The 18807-nt window shown below is 39.4% G+C and overlaps 1 protein-coding gene across 1 annotated transcript in view; it reads right to left on the minus strand.

The window, feature by feature from the left end:
- Positions 1-18807, minus strand: part of CTNNAL1 (catenin alpha like 1) — a 1837423-nt gene that overhangs the window by 723288 nt on the left and 1095328 nt on the right. The gene's annotated exons all lie outside the window — the stretch shown is intronic.

The following is an 18807-nucleotide window of genomic DNA, read 5'->3' on the forward strand; positions in this document are numbered from 1 at the left end:
CCCTTAGATTCCTCTCTGACTCTTGTGCAGATTTGGATAGTTCACTGGGCAAACCTGGAGTGCCGGTAGACCCAGTGTAGGATGTGGGTGACTGGAACAGTTGTTAGTAGGACAGTAAGAGGGGTGGGGAGGGAACAAAGAACCCCAATGCTGGTAGTCTGGTCTTGCAATGCATAACAATACAATTCAGTGACATTAGTCACAATGAGGAAAGCCTTCATTACTGGCTACTTTGCATGTCTGTGAATCATTTTTAACTAATTAGAACTTTTTTGAGGTAGTTAGCACTGGCAGTCCAATCATCGCATTGGCACAGGCACCCCTCATTTTTCTCCCACATACATGCAGACATTTAAACCCACATGCACCTCATACCTTTTACCTATCCCTGAGTTGCTGGAATGCCCCTGATGTCTCTTAATTATTTGCCCTGATCTTCATAAGTTATAGATCCTTGCCATTAGTAGAAATGGCAAACATCAAAGCTGCACTATTGTCAGTGGTCTTAAGACTGCATATTGATGCCGAAGACAATGTTCCATTAACTTTTTAATTGAGTCCCAGTATTTGTGCAAGTAATCTCCCCAGTACAGTCTAGTGTTCCTCCTGGCTTTGTTCTGATGTCGCTCCCTCTCTCCCTCTTATCCTTTGTAACTCACTGACTGTTGCAACCACTGGATGACATCACAGCTTCATACTTTTTTTTTTTTAAGAACTACACTAACAGATTACTCACTGAAGTGGGTTAATACTCCTGGTTTCTGCGCAAAGGGTGCAGATTTTGAAACAATTTACCCACTTTCACTTTGCATGCGTTTTTAGACACACACACGGGCATAGCAAAATTCATTTAAAATGGGTGGCGAAAGCCAAACACACTCTGGCTAGGCTTATAAATGCCTTAGGGCAGATAGCCTAGTATGAACCTATGAACCCATGAACAAGTAATATCTTCAAGTAGGCCTGGTGTTTATGGTGGCAGTGCCTTTACAGCTCATTATTTAGAGTTTCCTTGGTGGCTAGTGTGCCACCCCCCAACCCACATCATCTTCTATTTAGAATATCCATGATGTCTACTGTCCCTCTATTTTATTTTTATAAGGGCCTTTAAATCATGTTATGAAGAGTATCCCTTGGTGCCTAGTGGTACCTCCCCTACCCCCAACCCACGTCATCTAAAGGAATGCTGTGAAGTATATACTGGGCATCTAGTCGTCCCCACCCCCTGAATATTACAGGATTTGCTAGTTAGTCTAGGGAATTGTGGAGGTCTGACAGCACTCCAACAGCCCCACTCATTCATATATAACATACACACACACTATACAATAAGCCTTCTTTGCAATATTTGATGCTTTATGTCAGATATCATTCAATTGTGATGGCTACTGTAATTACCTTATTGCTTTCAACTACACAAGACATGATGACACAACTCTTGACATAACCATTTATAAATGTATTAGAAATTGTAAACATTAAGGAGTATACCACTGGCTGGTTAGGGGAAGGAATTTAAAAATGACCTGAAATTCTTGTATGAGATGTTGCATATGTAAACTAAGGTACAATGGAAAAACCATCAGAAAAATTAAATACAGACAATAACATCTTAACAGAGAAGAGAGATGAGATATCAGGAACATTACAGCAAGATGAGCTGTATAAACATGCAGGAATAAAAGATATATGAAAAACCTGACTTCTTGTAATAAAGGAATGCAAATTTAAATACGGATGAGAAAGAAAAGCTCTGAAATTTCAAAAAAGTTTTTTTGTAATATAATACACTGGATCCATGTGTACTAACATAATTAACACATTTACCTTAGTTTTGAAATGCTGTTATACATATAAAGTTATTAGACATCGCAGGAGTAGCTTTAAATGCTGAAAAACTAGGTTTTAAAATGATTTTATTAGTAAATCATATTACAGGGAATATACATTAAAATGTTTCACTGATTATTGCTACATTTGTAAAGAAAACCAGCAGAGGTATCAATGTTTTCACTTCATGTAACAGATACCCACAGATTTTTTTTGCTGCTGTTTTACAGTTGAACAAAAGGAAGTGAAAGATATCATTACAAACCTCAGTTTGCTGAATGTGTCAAAATGACTTCTTTCCAAAATGTACACTATTTAAGGTATGCATACAAACATACAAAACACTTACATGCCACTAGACTTTCCCCTTTATGCTTGACACAGATGTTCAATGAATCCTAATGTCACTTCAAATTCTCAGTCATCTTTATCATATGACAAAGGCAGATCATAATCTTCTATCCACCACCCTATCATGAAATACATTTTCTCTCATCTCCATAAGAAACTATCTACCCCTAACATGGCAGGTTATGTCCACTTCTAAACCCTTTACATGTTTTACCACAGCAACATTTTATCAACCTTCCCATTTTCTGAGAATATATATCTCCTCACCCTTTTCCCTGTATAAATCTTAAGTCTCTCCTCAGTACTCAAATTGTCCACAACCTTGAACATTGTAGTAAATGCCTTCAAAAAAAATTAATAACCCTTGTCAGTGAAGACTTCCAATAGTTAACATTCCAAATGTTCAAGTGACAAACGAGACAGGAATGCTCACCACATAAATAAGCAGCATATTCTTTTTCATACTCTTTCACTCATTCCACTACCACTGCTATTTAACTTTATAAAGTCAAGGCTCATTATGTTTAGTGCACCTTTACCATAGGAAGAAATACATCCTTTCAATGCAGATTCATGTGACTCATACATTACTTAACCTCTGAGAAAACAGAACCCGTAGAGCTTTAAACTGACTCGGCTTCACTGATAATGTGCAGAACACTCAGTAAGAAAGCTAATCTGCATCCATCTGTGTACTCAGTCATGTGCTGTTCATGTACAGAGTTATTCTATGATACATTTTTCAAATTTCTATACATGCACATATGTGCTCGTGTGCGCGCGCGCACACACACACACACACATATATATATATATATATATATATATATATATATATATATATATATTTACACATACACTCTAATACATACTGCTTTGCTGAATTCTGACAGCTGTTGTCTACAACAGTGCAGAATATAAGAAGTTTATTTTGGTCTGTACTTCATGAGTCGGTAACGCTCATGGTCTGGGGCATTGCGTTTTAAAAATTACTGCCTCCAACACAGTCACATGGCCTTATGTCATTTCATACCTTAACCACGTGAGATATCATCCCAAAATGTTTACTTGTGTATAAAAAGCAGTCTGAATGCATGGACGTTATAATGGGCAGCAAAAGCATCACATTAGAAACAACCTGTTCAAACAAGCACAGATGACAAAGTGATAACACTGTCCAACACATTGTTTGCAGTAATAACTTCCAACAGTGAACAAAAAACTTATTAAATGTGAAAATGTAAAGCAGAGATATGATAAAGTGCGTTATATACTGGCATACTGACAATCACGACTATCTAGTGTAAATATTGTTGTGTCACTATGATGCATATGTCAGACATATCTGGTATTCAGTCAACTATGGGAGTATACATGAAGATGTCAGCACCATTCATTACTACTGCATGTGCTTTGTTCCCCAAAACATATTTTTTATAGTTTTAATTATTCCCTAGGTCTTGCCAGCCATCAGCCATCATTCAATCATCTTTCCCATCTATTGCATGACTAACAGAAGACCACAGGAAAATATCATCCAGGAAGCTATTGAGTTTTTCCTGTTTCGGCCATTACTCTCTCCATCAGTAGCTGATGTGTACATTCACAGACACAAGGGTCTGATGTGTGTGTGTGTGTGTGTGTGTGTGTGTGTGTGTGTGTGTGTGTGTGTGTGTTCTTGCATAAGCCCCATAAAGACCAACAAGTGCATGTGGCTTGATTGAACTAAGCATACATCCCTGGCCCATAATTTACATGCCATGTACTTCTCTCTCCAGTAAGTGCTGGCACTGCAGTGGGTTGGACCACCTCTATTCCCTAGTATGGGCAAAACCAGCACGTGCCACTCACTTTTGCTTTCCCTTGTTAGCTTCTCCAATGCCTGGGTCACAGTGAAGGCTTCTTCATGCCTCTGCATAACGCAACTAATTTTATAGACCCAAACTTACAAATAACTTGGCAGAAATGTTATTTATTCCACAACACAAAAGGCAAATAATGTTAAGTATTTATGCATGGTAGGTTAGCCCAAATATTTACTGAAATCACAGATTATAAACACTACACTGCTGAAATTTGGAAGGGATAGTCAAATTCTGATATTTTAAGACACCAAAAAGGTAATGAAACTCTTATGTAGAGAACATTTTCATATTGCTGTGCATTTCTGCAAAATGTGCAGTATTTTATTATATCTGGTGGTATATAGAGATAAAATCCTAACTAGAGCCCATAAGACCCTAACTTGATTAATGGCTCAGGAGACTGATAGAGTGAACTGGAGGATGGTCATGTCTATCTTGAGGGAAGGGATGTGCTGGGCATTGCCCACTGAGCCCTGCTGAAGGCTGGGGCTCAAGGGAATTGAACTAAGGATGTGGTGTGGAGAAAGAAGAATAAGATGTTGCCTTCATATGGTTGTGGGTTTCTCAGTGTGGCCCTCCCATTGTCCAGCCTAGCATACAGAGGCATGATGTCAGCACATTGGGTTGGAAAGTTAGGCCAGTATAAAATCCCCACATGGTTAGATGAAGGCTTCTTTGCCAACCCATACCACCACTTGCCCAGTGTGCCAAGTGAGTGCGAACCTAGATGATCTTGCATGATGTGTTAGAAGTCCACCTTGTAGAAGGATGTCTGCCAGTAGGAAGACCACCTCTCTGAAGGGAACCAGAAAGGGTTTTAAATTGATGGTCTGACATGGATAACTCCATCACTGTAAGTGGTTTGTGGTCAGTTGATGTGGCAAAAAAAAAAAAAAACAATAATGTAAAAAATTTGCACTCTTTTGTAATGAAATGAAACTCAATGTAAAGGGATACTCAGACACATTTCATGATATTCATAAAGCAAAGCTGTCTCAGTATCAGGGTTTTCTACAATGATACCTACTGCTTAAAGGATTTTGATGCAAATGTTTTTATTATTACACATATGTGGTGCTTAAAAAAAGAATGTATGTCTTACCATAACGTTCCATCTGTGTTGATATTCATTCAGTCATCACAGATGGGATGTCGGTTCCATCCTCAGAACCGAGCCGGCCTTATATCAAGGTCATGCAAGCCAAAAACTCTCGAGCTAAGCTTTTACCCAGAGTACCCTACTCCGTTACCTCAGACTGAGTTTGCCCTTTATCAGTAAAGCAGAGGCAGTTTCAGTGCAAGTGCCCTAACTCAGCACTTTGACCCAAAGTATCCCCCAGGAGCCTTTGGGGGGGATAGGAGGGGGGGACGTGATGAATGAATGAAGATCAACAACACAGATGGAACATTATGGTAAGACATAACTTCTTTATCCAATGTTGTTAATCTTCATTCCCTTCATCACTGATGGGAGAGAGTCCCCAGCTAACTTGTGTTTCTTGAGTGGCCCTTATGGAAGAATATTCCTGAGCACCAAGGAGCCAAAGGATGCTCTTTCCCTGGAGACCAGATCCAGTTTGTAATGAGTAATAAAAGTATGAGGAAAAGCCCATGTTGCTGCTGCATAGATGTCTATGGAGGCTCTAAAATGGAAGGCTACAGAAGTTGCTATCAACCTGGTAGAGTGAGCTTTGATTTTCTGTGGTATTGGCTTTTTCTCATGATGATAAATGTAAAGTATGTAATCTCTAAGCCGTTTAAATAAGGTCACTTTAGAAACAGAATTTCCCATTTTAGGGCCAGAAAAGGAAATGAATAGTTGGTCTGATTTATGCATTGTCCTTAGTCCTGTCCAGATAAAATCTCAGTTGTCTATGCACATCCAGTGAATGCAGCCAGTATTCCCCTTTGTTAGTAAAATTTTGGAAAAATACTAGAAGGTCAATAGTTTGATTAAGGAATGACTTTGGGAAGAAAGATAGGGTTCGTCTGGAGTGATACTCTGTCCTTGTGAAAGATAAGATAGGGCTGATTAATGCATAGAGCATGGAGCTCTAAAAAACATCTAGCTGACGTGATGGCAATCAGAAAAAGGGACTTCCATGACAAGAATTTGATGTCACATTTCACTGCAGGCTCAAAGGGGGATTGAGTCAAAACCTGAAGAACTAAAGTGAGGTTCCGTGGTTCAATAGGCTGTTTGACTGGAGGTCTGATGTGAGAAATTCCTTTTAGAAAGGTTTTGCATAACTGGTGAATAATCAGGAGAGAGTTTCCAAAACCATTATGAAAGTCTGAAATAGCAGCTAGATGTACTTGTAAGGTAGACGCTGCAGCTCCATTTTCGAAAAATTTTGATAAATAGTGAAGGACTACAGTAACTGGAACTGAATATGGATCTAGTTTTCTTTTCATAGACAAAATAGATAATCTCTTCCCCCCAATATTTTGTGTACATCATCATCACACTTTAAGATGTTCCAATTTTTTGCTATTATGTTTTTAATAGATTCCAAGTGTGGGCTGTATTCCAAAATGCAGGCTCTGTCAAATCTACACTCATTATTTTCCTTTTGAGGAATACTGGAAAACAGAGTCCCCATACCCAGTATAGTCCTGTATTTATTTCCCCAATCATTTTTGATATACTGTGTAATATCTTTTATCAGGGGTAATGGGTATCCTCTATCCCTAAACATAGAACCTACATAATCAATCTCTACCAACATATCATAATAAGAAGTCATCCTTGCAGCGCTAATGCACTGCCCTTTCAATATACTTTTCTTCTGATTCATAGGATGACAACTAGAATATTCAAGGTACGAGTTACTGAATGTACTTTTTCTGTATATCCTTAATTTAAAGCCAGTGCTAGAATGTGAAATAAAAGTATCCAAATAGGAAGCACCCTGACCATTACACATGTGACTAAATCTTAAATAAGTACTGGTATTATTTAAGTCTCTCACAAAATCATCTGCCCCTTCATAGTTTCATCCCATAAAATAAAGATGTCATCTAAAAAACGTACATAACATTTAATACTTTTATAATGGTCACTTCTGAAAATGTACTGATCTTCCCAATCAAGGAGAACCATATTTGGAAAAAATGGAGTGCATGCAGTGCCCATTGCCACACCTCTTGTCTGTCTATAATGTTCTCCCTCAAAAAATATAAAATTGTTGTCTAACACTATGATCATAAATTCATCAATCTCATTTTTTCCACTCATACCCTGCATACTTTCTGATGCTATTGCAGATTCGTTCAAGTCCATTTTCCTTTGGGATGCAAGAAAAAAGATCTACAACATCTATGGTCAAAAAAATTAACTCTTTTTTCTAAATACTAGGTTCCAAGCAGCTTAAAAAGTCCCAAGAATCTTTGATACTTACATATTATCGCAACCAGATTTTTGCACTTGCGAAAGTTGTGCTGTGTCATGGAAAACAGTTGTATTAAGGTGGAAAGGGGAGTGTAAGTAAGTTGCAGCTAATGTGCCACACACGGTAAGAGGCAGGAAGAGGTATAACTGTAAGTTTGGCGACTCCTGCCTCGCTTGTCACACTTTTGCGGTGAACTCCGCTCTGCTGGATTAAGACAAGGTAATCAGAAACATTCCCTGTGAATGTTCATGGCCAGTACTCCACTTTTATTTTATTCCTCAGTATGATGTTAACCAGCTATGTCACTGCTATTTGGACCATAGGGCAAACGTGCAAGTTTTAGACATTTACTTTTCACATAGAGTATTCCCTCTTTTCTGCAGTATCTGAGGGAGAAATTAGGCCAATTGTCTTGACCTCGTATTTTGCATCCCTTTGCAATATCAATTACAGTCCTGTGGTGTGTGTGTGTGTGTGTGTGTGTGTGTGTGTGTGTGTGTGTGTGTGTGTGTATATGGCCGGTCTTAGGCATAGGCCAACTAGGCGGCCGCCTAGGGCGCCGCTGTAGCAGGGGTGCTTTTCCAGTATTTATTTGGTGTAGGTAGACCAGGTTGGGGGCACCTGCATGGTGTGGGGGGCGCTGTTGAGCCCTTTTGCCTAGGGCACCAGCTGACCTAAGCCCGCTGCTGTGTGTGTGTGTGTGTGTGTGTGTGTGTGTGTGTGTGTGTGTGTGTGTGTGTGTGTGTGTGTGTGTGTGTGTGTGTGTTGGGGGATTCAACTAACATTTCACATTGTTTAGTCTTCAGATTTTAAACTTGGGTTAGTAAAAAAATAGTCATCGTTCGGCATGTAAGGAATCATGCTCTTACTATCAGCAGCAACTACTTGTAAAGGTCTCGTTACTTGTCTGTAAATTCGAAACATTTATAAATGACCAGAAGCTTCACTAAAGGTTTTTAACTGTCTAAAAATACAATTCCAACACTTCAACAAGCATTACTTAGTGTAGATTCGTTGATTTTTCTTTCCAAAAACAAAAGCTGCACAACAACTGTTGACAGAATGCAAAAGTTGCAAGCGCGAAAATCTGGTTGCGATAATACGTAAGTACCGAATCTTGTATTAAATGAGGGACAGTGCTATATATATGTTTTAGCCATCTGTCGACTACAACACCAAAAGGAAATGTTTTAGATTTGCTACCTGATATGATGGGGTGAAAGGGAGTTCCAACACATTTTTTGTGTATCTTCAGTATCCTCACTATGGTAGCCAAAACCAGATGTTCCACCTTTAAAAAGTTATAGGTCTCATATGTAATTCTGTTATCGAAAAGAAATTCTTCTAAATAGAGAGCTATATGCCTGTAGACTATATTGATCTCATTAATAGAAATAGCTTCATAGGTATCAGAATTATGTAAAATTTCATATATTTTATTGATGTACTCAAAGGAATCATATAAAACCACCCCACCACCCTTATCCAGTTTCATAATGTAGATATTACTGTTTCCACAAATCTCCCTTAATATTTTCAGCTCATTCCAACTCAAGTTGTTACTTTTTTTCTTATCCTTTAAGTTTTGCTGTAACTTATACAAGTCATTAATGACCACCTTTTCCAGTTTGTATGGCAGACATGCGTCACCATGTACCTCAAAAAGTGATAGACACTAGGTTCCCCAAGTTTGACTACAACCAATTTCTGCTTCCTGTTGCTTAAGTCATTGTGCCAGAAGTTTTCATGCTAGAGAGTTATCAAAAATTACTTGTTTAACAGCAACTTTTCTGAACTCTGCATATTATCCAAATACTCCCTTTACTTTCACCACAACACTTTGCAGTTGCTCCTCCTCTTGTTCTGTGATATTCCCCTTGTGGAACACTTTAGCCTTTGCCAACCCACCTAAATAATTCCTATTACTTCTTTCCCATATATCTTTCACTTATTTCTACCATGTCTTTAAAAACTATTTTCATTTAATCCTGTTCACTTGCTATACTTCTGAAGAAACTTCTTTCTTCCCTAGTAACTCTTGTTTCATTTGCACTGCCTATTCCTTAAATTCCCTTTTAACAGACATGTAGCAAAGCACCATACCTTATTTTGACTTCATTACCCTGCATCTTTAGTTTAGTCTTTATTGGTACATGAGCTTATATTGTTACTGGATGGACCTGAAAGTTTTCAATTAAATACACCTGCTCCTCCGAAATATAATTTCCATTCAGTTGACAGCAGTTATTGTACCTGAGGAATAATGTAAATTCTGGAGTTCCTGATACTGAATTCACATCATACATATTCTATATTCTCACATACCTTTTCAGAAACCAACTTTCTTTTGTTATAGTTCCCCTCCAAGTCCCTCTTGTAAAATCATCACTATTGCAGTGCTTTTATTTTTTGTGATAAGGAAGGTTAAATTAAGCATATGGATTGTCTGGCACAAGTCACCCTTTGTCTTGTTACAAAATGTGATGACTTGTGCTTTCATTGGGTTTGTCTGTTATTATTTGAATTTTCATTCCTTGACATGAATCCATATATATCCACTCCTCTACCAAGCCTTTTATAAATCACTTATCACGTTTAAATAAATATGCTGAAAAAGATAAACTGTCATGGTATAGCTCAAGATCACATTCTGTCACATTTTTATTCACTTCTCTTCTTTTTCTTCACTTTCAGGAATGCATCTTTTTCTGCTTGCATTTGTGTACATCAGATACATTCACTCACAATGTTTCTGTCTTTTTGTGGCTCACATTCTTCACCTTCAACACTGACTTGCAAAAATACAGTACAATTATTTTTAAAGGAACCACCAACATACCTTCATTTGCTTCCACAACTCATTTTCTGCATGCAACTATGCATTAGTTTTTTACCCCATAGTGCAAAAATTGCATTATTATGTGAGCTCTGCAATGGTTAACTACTTAACAGTTTTTATTCTGGTGCACCATGTCTATGCCACATCTACCGACTAATCCCACCTCCTCCCCTGGACTTACTCCGGTATTGCTGGGGCAAATCATGGATTATTTCTTTTTTCTGTATGTCCTACCTACTCTCCTTTCCCATCTCTCAAGCTTGACTACATCAGAGGGCATTCCCCCCTCTTTGGACCACATCGCCCCTAAAGGAACATTATCAATTAATGCTCTCCCACCCAGGACAGGCATGCCCATCACTCCACCTCACCTGCTAATCGAACCCAGGTCACCTGGGTCATAGTCAGGGTTTTATCCCTCAATGCCATCAGAGTGGCTTTTTCAAAGACATTCTGACCCAAAATTGACAATGCATACTCTCCAAAATATGCAAGACAGCATGCACACATGCAAAATTTAGACAACATCCTTTTTTTAAAGACACCTTCAACCAGCCTCTTATTTTTACATACTGGCCACTTAAAATAGTCTAATAAAATTACAGAGACTGTGGACAATGATCACTTAGTACATACTGCTTATCTCGAGCTGGCCAAGGCTTTTGACTCCATCCTCCGTTTTGCTACTGTGAAAAAAACTTTGTCTGCTGGATTGCAAATCGATTACTTGACAGATCCCAGGTTATGAAAGTTGCTGGTACCCCCTCTCTGAATGTAAACTTTAACTACTGGGGTACCATAGGGATCAGTGCTAGGTCTTCTCCTGTTTGGCATTTATTTTGCAGATATCCAAGCCAATATAGCTAAAGGGTGATTGGCAAAGTCTGCAGAAGACTGCACACTGGACACAGTTATTTGCTCATCTACTGATACTAAACAGCTCAAGCAAGGATTGGAATATGCACATAACTGGTACACTGAATGCAGTCTCATGCTAAATGCCAAAAACTGTTTTGTACTAGCATTTGGTTAAAAAAAAACACTCTTCTCATCTCATATGTTTTAAGTGGAAATCTCCTTCAGACAGACATGGTCATAACAGACCTGTGCTTATTTGACAATTCTCTCTCTCATTCATATAGCATGACTCCACTAGGATGGGAATGGATCCCATCCCCAAGTAAAAGTAAGATTAAAGCTCATGAAAAAAGAAGTTATGTACTCACCATAACGTTCCATCTGAGTAGTTGTACTTCATTTGTCTTCAACCTGTGGGAATACGGATCCGTATTGAATCTGAGCCAGCAAAGATTACTAGCATCAGCTCCGAGCTCCAGACTCCTCCCCTTACCCATAATACACCTCCACTGCCTTCTGTCCCCAGATCGAGTTTGCAGAACTTATACTTAGAACCCAACCTGATAACATACTTGTGACCTATACTACAGCGCGTAGGCTGAACATGTGCTAAGGTCCGGGGGAAGGAGGGAGGAACGGTTGAAGACAAATGAAGTACAACTACTCAGATGGAACATTACGGTGAGTACATAACTTCTTTATCTGAAGTAGTTTACTTCATTTGGTTTTCAACCTGTGGGACAGAGTCCCCAGCTATTAAACTCCTGGGAGACCCTCATGGAAGGATATTCTGGAGCACCGCAGAGCCAAAAGATGTTCTCCTTCTAGATGTCAAATCCAGTTTGCAATGTAAAATAAAAGTATGAGATGAGGACCAAGTAGCTGGAGAGCAAATGTCATCTAAAGACACCCTAGACCAGAAAGCTGCAGACGTAGCTATGGACCTGGTGGAATGAGCTTTAACCTGACCTGGAGGAGACATGTCTTTGTCCTTATAGAACTGCAGGATGCATGAAGAAATCCATCTAGCTATAGTGACCTTGGAAATAGGTTTGCCCAAAATTGCCCAAAAAGGGTCTATAGAACGAAACAAACAATTGATCAGATTTAAGAAAATTTTTTGTCCTGTGTAAATAGAATCGTAACTGTCTATGAACATCCAGCATGTTTAGTTTGTATTCCATCCTGTTGGTAAAATTGGGAAAGAACACAGGCAAATTTATAGTCTGATTGATACTGACTGGTTATGTCACCTTAGGAAGAAAAGATGGGTTGGTTCAAAGGGAAACTCTATCTTTATGAAAAATCATGTATGAAAATTTTATGGACAAGGCCTGTAATTCTGAAACTCTTCTAGCAGAGATAATAGCCACCAGAAAATCTATTTTCCATGATAGAAATTTTAGATCTGCAGTTGTGGCAGGCTCAAAAGGCGAACGACCAGAGCCTGAAGAACCATAGTAAGTTCCCGCAGGGGGACAAGATCGTTGACCGGGGGGGCGTGTACCAAAACAGTGCCTTTAATAAAGGCTTTACACAGTCTATAAGATGCCAGGGATGCAGAATTCTCACCCACATGAAAATGAGAAATGACAACCAACTGAACTTTGACAGTAGAAGAACTAGCTCCATGCTGGAAAATATCAGCTAGAGAATCAAGAATGGTGGAAATAGGAGCCGTGAAAGGATCCAAACTCCTCTGAGAGGCCCAGAAAGAAGAACATTTCCATTTGCTATGATAAACCTTTCCTGAGAAAGTTCCTTCTTCGTGGCTGCTGCTTCCACCATGGCATCCACTGGGGAGCCCTTGTTCCAGGAAGGCCTGTCAATAGGGGGACTCAGAACCTTTTCAGGGCACTTGGGGATCAGCTCCAAGGTATCTGGTTCCTTCCACGCCCACAAGGTGATGAAATCCACTAAAGGATCCATGGGAGGGGACACCCAAGATGTAGACAGGCCCATGCTGAAAGCCTCCAGAAACAGAAACTCATCAGAGAAAGGCTTGGAGGCAGACCAACCTCCCCGCTGGTGCAGGATCTCCATGATGTCTCCAAAGGAGACATCATCAGGAGGTGATCTTGGGGTGCCCTCCCCATCATCTAAATCTTTGTCCTTGGTTAGGGACTCGGGGCAGTCCAAGTGCCTCCTCTTGCACGTATGCTTGCGAGGCACATCTCCCATGGGGCTCGTCAAGGAGAGCTCATAAGCCATCTGTTCCTCTGGGGAAACCATCTGGGGCTCTTTGGGCACAGTCTGTCCCTCTGGTAAGACAATGGGGACCAAAGACAGAACCGAGAGGGTCTGGGTGGAGTCTGAGGGGGTGGTCAGGGGCCTTGATCTGATGGAGAGGACCTGTTCTACTACATTGAATGCTGAAGGAGAGTGGACCTCCTGGGAAGCTAATTAGGAGTCCGATCTCCCTGGATCTGACATGAGAATCAAAGCTGGACCTGAAGTGGACAGAGTTCCGAGGGAGGGAACCTGGCCCCACAACATCAGAGCCGATGGAAAAGGTTCCACTCCCTCGGATCCAACACCCAGGCTCCAGCTCCGAGAACAGCTCAGATCTGAACTGGTCAGATCAGACATGCTCCAGGTAGCTGTAAGCATCGAGGACGCAAGGAGCATCGGCGCCGACCCCCTAACCAAGGCCAACCTTGGATCCGAGAACTCCGAAGCCGAAGGTCGGATTGGGGAAGGAGAAATGGGATGAAAAAAGGGAAGCGAGCTCCCCCCTCCTGAGGGAGGGGGGGCTGGCAAGACCCCCATCTGGATCTGTGTATGGATAAAGCGCCTCATCATCTTATCCAGATCCATGTCTGATAAAGAATGGGTCGACTGAGACGAGGCCACGGACTCTGACTTGGCCGGTTGGGGAACCGAGGCCTGGGAGACTGAATGTGCCTCCTCCGGCTCCGAGGAGAACCTCAGACCAGAGCTGAGGGGAGTCATGGATCCATGCAGTCTTGCTCAGGGACGAGAGGTCCTGGGCCCTCTTCCTCTTTTTCTTCGTCTTCGACTCTCTCTCACTCTCCCGCTCTCTACCTCTCCTCTGCTCTGCTACCACAGGCTTAGATGCAGAAGTTTGAGTCCCAACCTGGGAGGGGGGGTAAGCCAGCGGGAGAGAAGTGGGCGAGGCAGTCACAGCAGCTAATGTGACTGAAGCCGAAGATGAGGAAGGAGGTTCAGTGGCAGGCAGAAGACCTTTGAGGGCCAACTTGGCCTTTCTATCCTTCAAAGCTCGGGGATTGAACCCCGCACAAATGGAGCACTCCACATTAAGGTGGGCCACACCTAAGCACAACACATACAGAGTGTGGCCATCCACTGGGGAGAGCTTATGACCACACTCTGTGCAGTGCTTAAAGATAAGCTTTTCAGCCATACTATCAAGCAAAAAGCCTTAAAAAAGAAATAGACCAAAAACTTTCTTTCTTTAGACTAATAACACACACCCACTCACCACACTAGACTGACTAAGGGGGAGGGGCACCACAGAAAAACTACTCTAAACTAACTACAACTACAAACCTACACTTGACGCCAAAGCGATGGGGGGTACCTATACTAACCTGAAATGGCTAAAAGTAACAGAAAATTTAGAAAAACTTACAATCAGAATCACCCTGCTAGCTGGAGCTCTAGAGACACGATGTTTTACAAATCGCGGCAAACGAGATCTGAGGATGGAAGGCAGTGGAGGTGTGTTATGGGTAAGGGGAGGAGTCTGGAGCTCGGAGCTGATGCTAGTAATCTTTGCCGGCTTGGATCCGATATGGATCCGTATTACCACAGGTTGAAGACCAAATGAAGTAAACTACTTCAGATTTAGTATTGTTTCAGTCTTTGATGTTAGCCAGAAGTGCTCATCCCAGCACCCACAGTGTGCCCAGTACTGACTCCGTCTGCAATTCATATGGCATTACATGTATCGGTAACATATCTAAGTACAATTGTAAATTCTTTTTCATTATTCCCATTGCTCCTATTACTACTGGAACTATTTCAGTATCCTTCTTCCACATTGTCATCATTTCTGCTTGCAAATCCTGGTATTTTATGACTGTCTCTCTCTCTCTCTCTCTCTCTCTCTGTACGTAAGAGATTGTGGTCACTGGGTGCAGCAATTTCAATGATTAATGTTAATTTTGTCTTCTTTTCATGGACTACTATGTTTGGTTTTGTAGGATCTATTTTTGTTGCTAATGGGTGATCCCATATGATATAAATGTCATCATTTTCTATAATGCTTTGTGGCTCATGTTTCCAGCCTTTTTCAGCTACTTCAGTATTATAATGTTTGCCCAATACCCAATGCAACTGTCTTGTCACATCATTATGCCTTTCATTATACAGCCCTTCTCCTATTAAGTATATCACAACCAGCAAGAAGATATGTGACTGTTTTCAATTCTGTTTTACAAAGCCTACATTTGTCTGTTTCTCTCATATTTGTAATGGACTTTGCAAACCATTGTGTATGTAGTCCACTGTCTTGGGTCACCAATATTAACTTTTTGTCTTTTGGTTCAAATTCACCTCTCCTTAACCATTCCTGTGTTTGATCCTGATCAACATGCGGTTGTTGCAAGAGTTTTCTAAACTTGCAACTATATTTATGCATTTTCCACATTTCTTGCCTTCTCATCCGATCCTTCACTTTATATTCTTTCTTTTGTTTTTTGGCACATTTGGTTGTTGCCTTTTTTTTATCTACTTCTGGTTTGATTTTCATTCCTGCTTGACACCTATATGTTTCTGTTAAACTAAGTAGGGAAGTAATCTTAGACTTACCCTCCTCTTGTTTTAAGGCTTTCAGTACATTTGGGTCTTGGGAGGTTAGCAGCTATGTATGCTGTCAAATTAATGCAGATCTATACATGCAATTAGTTTCGAGGAGCCCCATACCTACTTCAGAATGGGGGATATATAAATCTTGGTATACACTGACTTTTATAAATCATTTGACAAGAGTGAAGCATCCTTCTTGTTTTCCTGTCCAATCGATCTAACACCTTCTGGGGCCAATCAGTCACTCCTAAACTTTCAAGAAGAGCAAATTGGTTTTATAGCTTGGATTTTGTTCCTAGATGTCAATGCTGTTCTCAGTAATAATTTTAGTCTTCTAAAATATTCTTTACCAAGTTTTATTTCCATTTGTTTATGTTTTATTGTTTATCCTTCATCAATTCCCAAATATTTATGAATTCCGTCTTGATCAAGTTCTTATCACATTCCTATCCCACACTGATGTTTTCTTGGTGGTGCAGCTTTCCTGCTTTAAAGGTTGCTTTTGCATATTTATCAAGACCAAATAACATTCTTATATCATCTGAAGAAGTCTGACCACTTGCAGTTGTGCTTTCAGTTTCTCATCTGATGAGCTATACAGTTTTAAATCATCTGCAAAAAGAAGATAAGTCTTTACACTTTGTTGTTTGCTGCGAGACAAATTGTAGCCATGAACTAATCTGTTAAGTACACAGCTTAATGGGTTAAGAGGCAAGACAAAAGAACAGCAATGACAAAGTCACCCTGGAATATCCCCCACTGAATTTTTATCCTTGGAATGATAGTTCATTCTTTATCATGGCTTAACTGCAAAGTGCTTTCTCACCATTTTATGGTCCCTGTAATGTAATCGATCAGTGTAGGGTATTATCTTATACATTTTTAAGCACTCTTTTATCCACAAATGTAGGATAGTCAAATGCTTTTTTGTAGTATATCCGTGCCATACTTAGATTCTTTCACTTTTCACAGTTTTCCATTATGACTTTATTTAACAATAAAAGACCCTTTGATCCACACGACTTTCTTTTGTTACACTTTTGTTCTAACTCCAAGATTGAGTTTTCTCTAAATGACTATAAACTTATAAACTCTGTCAGCATCACTTCCAGTGTATAGTTTATACATCATTGGAAGGCAAGTTATTGGTCTATAATTTTTAGAATAGCTTGCAGGTTCACTCTTAAGTAGGAGGATTGTTTTCCTGTTGTTAACCAGGTTGGTGTCTGTTCAGGGTGTGTATATAAATAGTTCTTACTCATGGCTAAATCTTCATGTAAATATGTCAATATTTTTAGCCAAAACTTGGATACTGCATCTGGGCCTGGGGTTTTTCAATTAGGAACTTTTCTTAACTTTATTTCAATCTCTCTGGTCATTACATCATCCCATTTCCTATCCTGTACATTTGAACTTTTTATTCTCTCTCTCTCTTTTTTACTTCTTCTATCCATTTAGCATCTTTGTTATGTTCCACAGGATTAAAACAGCAAAGCACTATGTGGAAGGTGAACCAAGAACGAATGACCACTGAAATAACGCTGTTTATTTACAAAAGTATTGTGAGTGCTGTCATACAATAGAATATTGTACTTCATCAGACAAACATACACCACATTCTGTTCAATTTAAACTATAAGATGGCAGTGTCATCATTATGTCATTTCCTTGCTTAATTAATACCTTTTCAAATCAAGCAAGACATGTTACAAACATCTATATCCTTTTTACCTTCAGCAGCCTATTATAACTATACATTAATACTTATGTAAAATACTTAAAAATACATAAAATTTATATTTTATTATAAATTAATTAGCCTAAATACTTAAAAATACATAACATTTATATTTTATTATAAATTAATTAGCCTAATATAATCATTAAATACTTACAAATAAATATCAAGCCTCTATAAAAAATATATACGTATGTATAAAACTCTAAAATATGTATACATATATGCTTTCATATACTGTATTGTCTCCACCACTCTTATTAATACAACACCTTATTAAGGTGTTGTATTAATAAGAGAGGTGGAGACAATACAGTTTTGCAGAGGGCTTACTTATAAGCACTATGAGTAATTGCATTTAACATTTATTTATTAAACTCTGACACTCCTAACTACATTTCCCAGTCACATCCATAGTAGATGCGTAGGTCTGGGGGATGCAGGTTTCAAAGAGTTTATACAAGAACAAATAATAATGATCAAAGGTCTCTTACAAATTCCAAAACCTGGCCTTGTATATAGTGGAAGTCAGAAACATATGTCAGGGAGCAATTCAAACAAACAACAACATATTTTTATGCATAACTAGGACAACCAAGAGTAACCAAGGCCATCTGTGTGTTAAAAGGAAGATCAAGACACATGAAGGGAAACAGCTGTTTCACACATACAGAATGGAGATCCCTGTGGATTCCCTCCTGCAATGAATATCCAAGTAAGATTCAGTAAACTCTTTTGTAAGGGCATGAGACATTTTGGCACAGAATGAAAGAAGGGAGGTATCTGATGTACCTGCAATTTGGGTCTTGGAAATGGCAAGTCACTCAAGTATCTACCTTTATGCATACATATTGTTGCCCCAATGTACTTTAGAATGATGTCCTCTAACTCAAAGGATGGATATATACAATGCAAAGTAGAAGCGGCTAAGATGTTCTCAAGTCCAAACCAGGTGCTCAGAAAATGAAAAACCTTGAGGTCTTAACTAAATTAGGCAATCACTAAGGAATACAGTGTTTTATTTTGTCTAAGAACACACACACACTGTTCTGAATCACAATGCTGCTTTTTCTGATAAGACAAACACATAATTTGACCCCATCAGTGCTCAAGACCTTGCATTTTTTCTTGTTCATGCTCAGC

The sequence above is a fragment of the Protopterus annectens genome, chromosome 3.part0 (assembly GCF_019279795.1).
Source record: "Protopterus annectens isolate FY-2018-M chromosome 3.part0, PAN1.0, whole genome shotgun sequence".
NCBI lineage: Eukaryota > Metazoa > Chordata > Ceratodontiformes > Protopteridae > Protopterus > Protopterus annectens.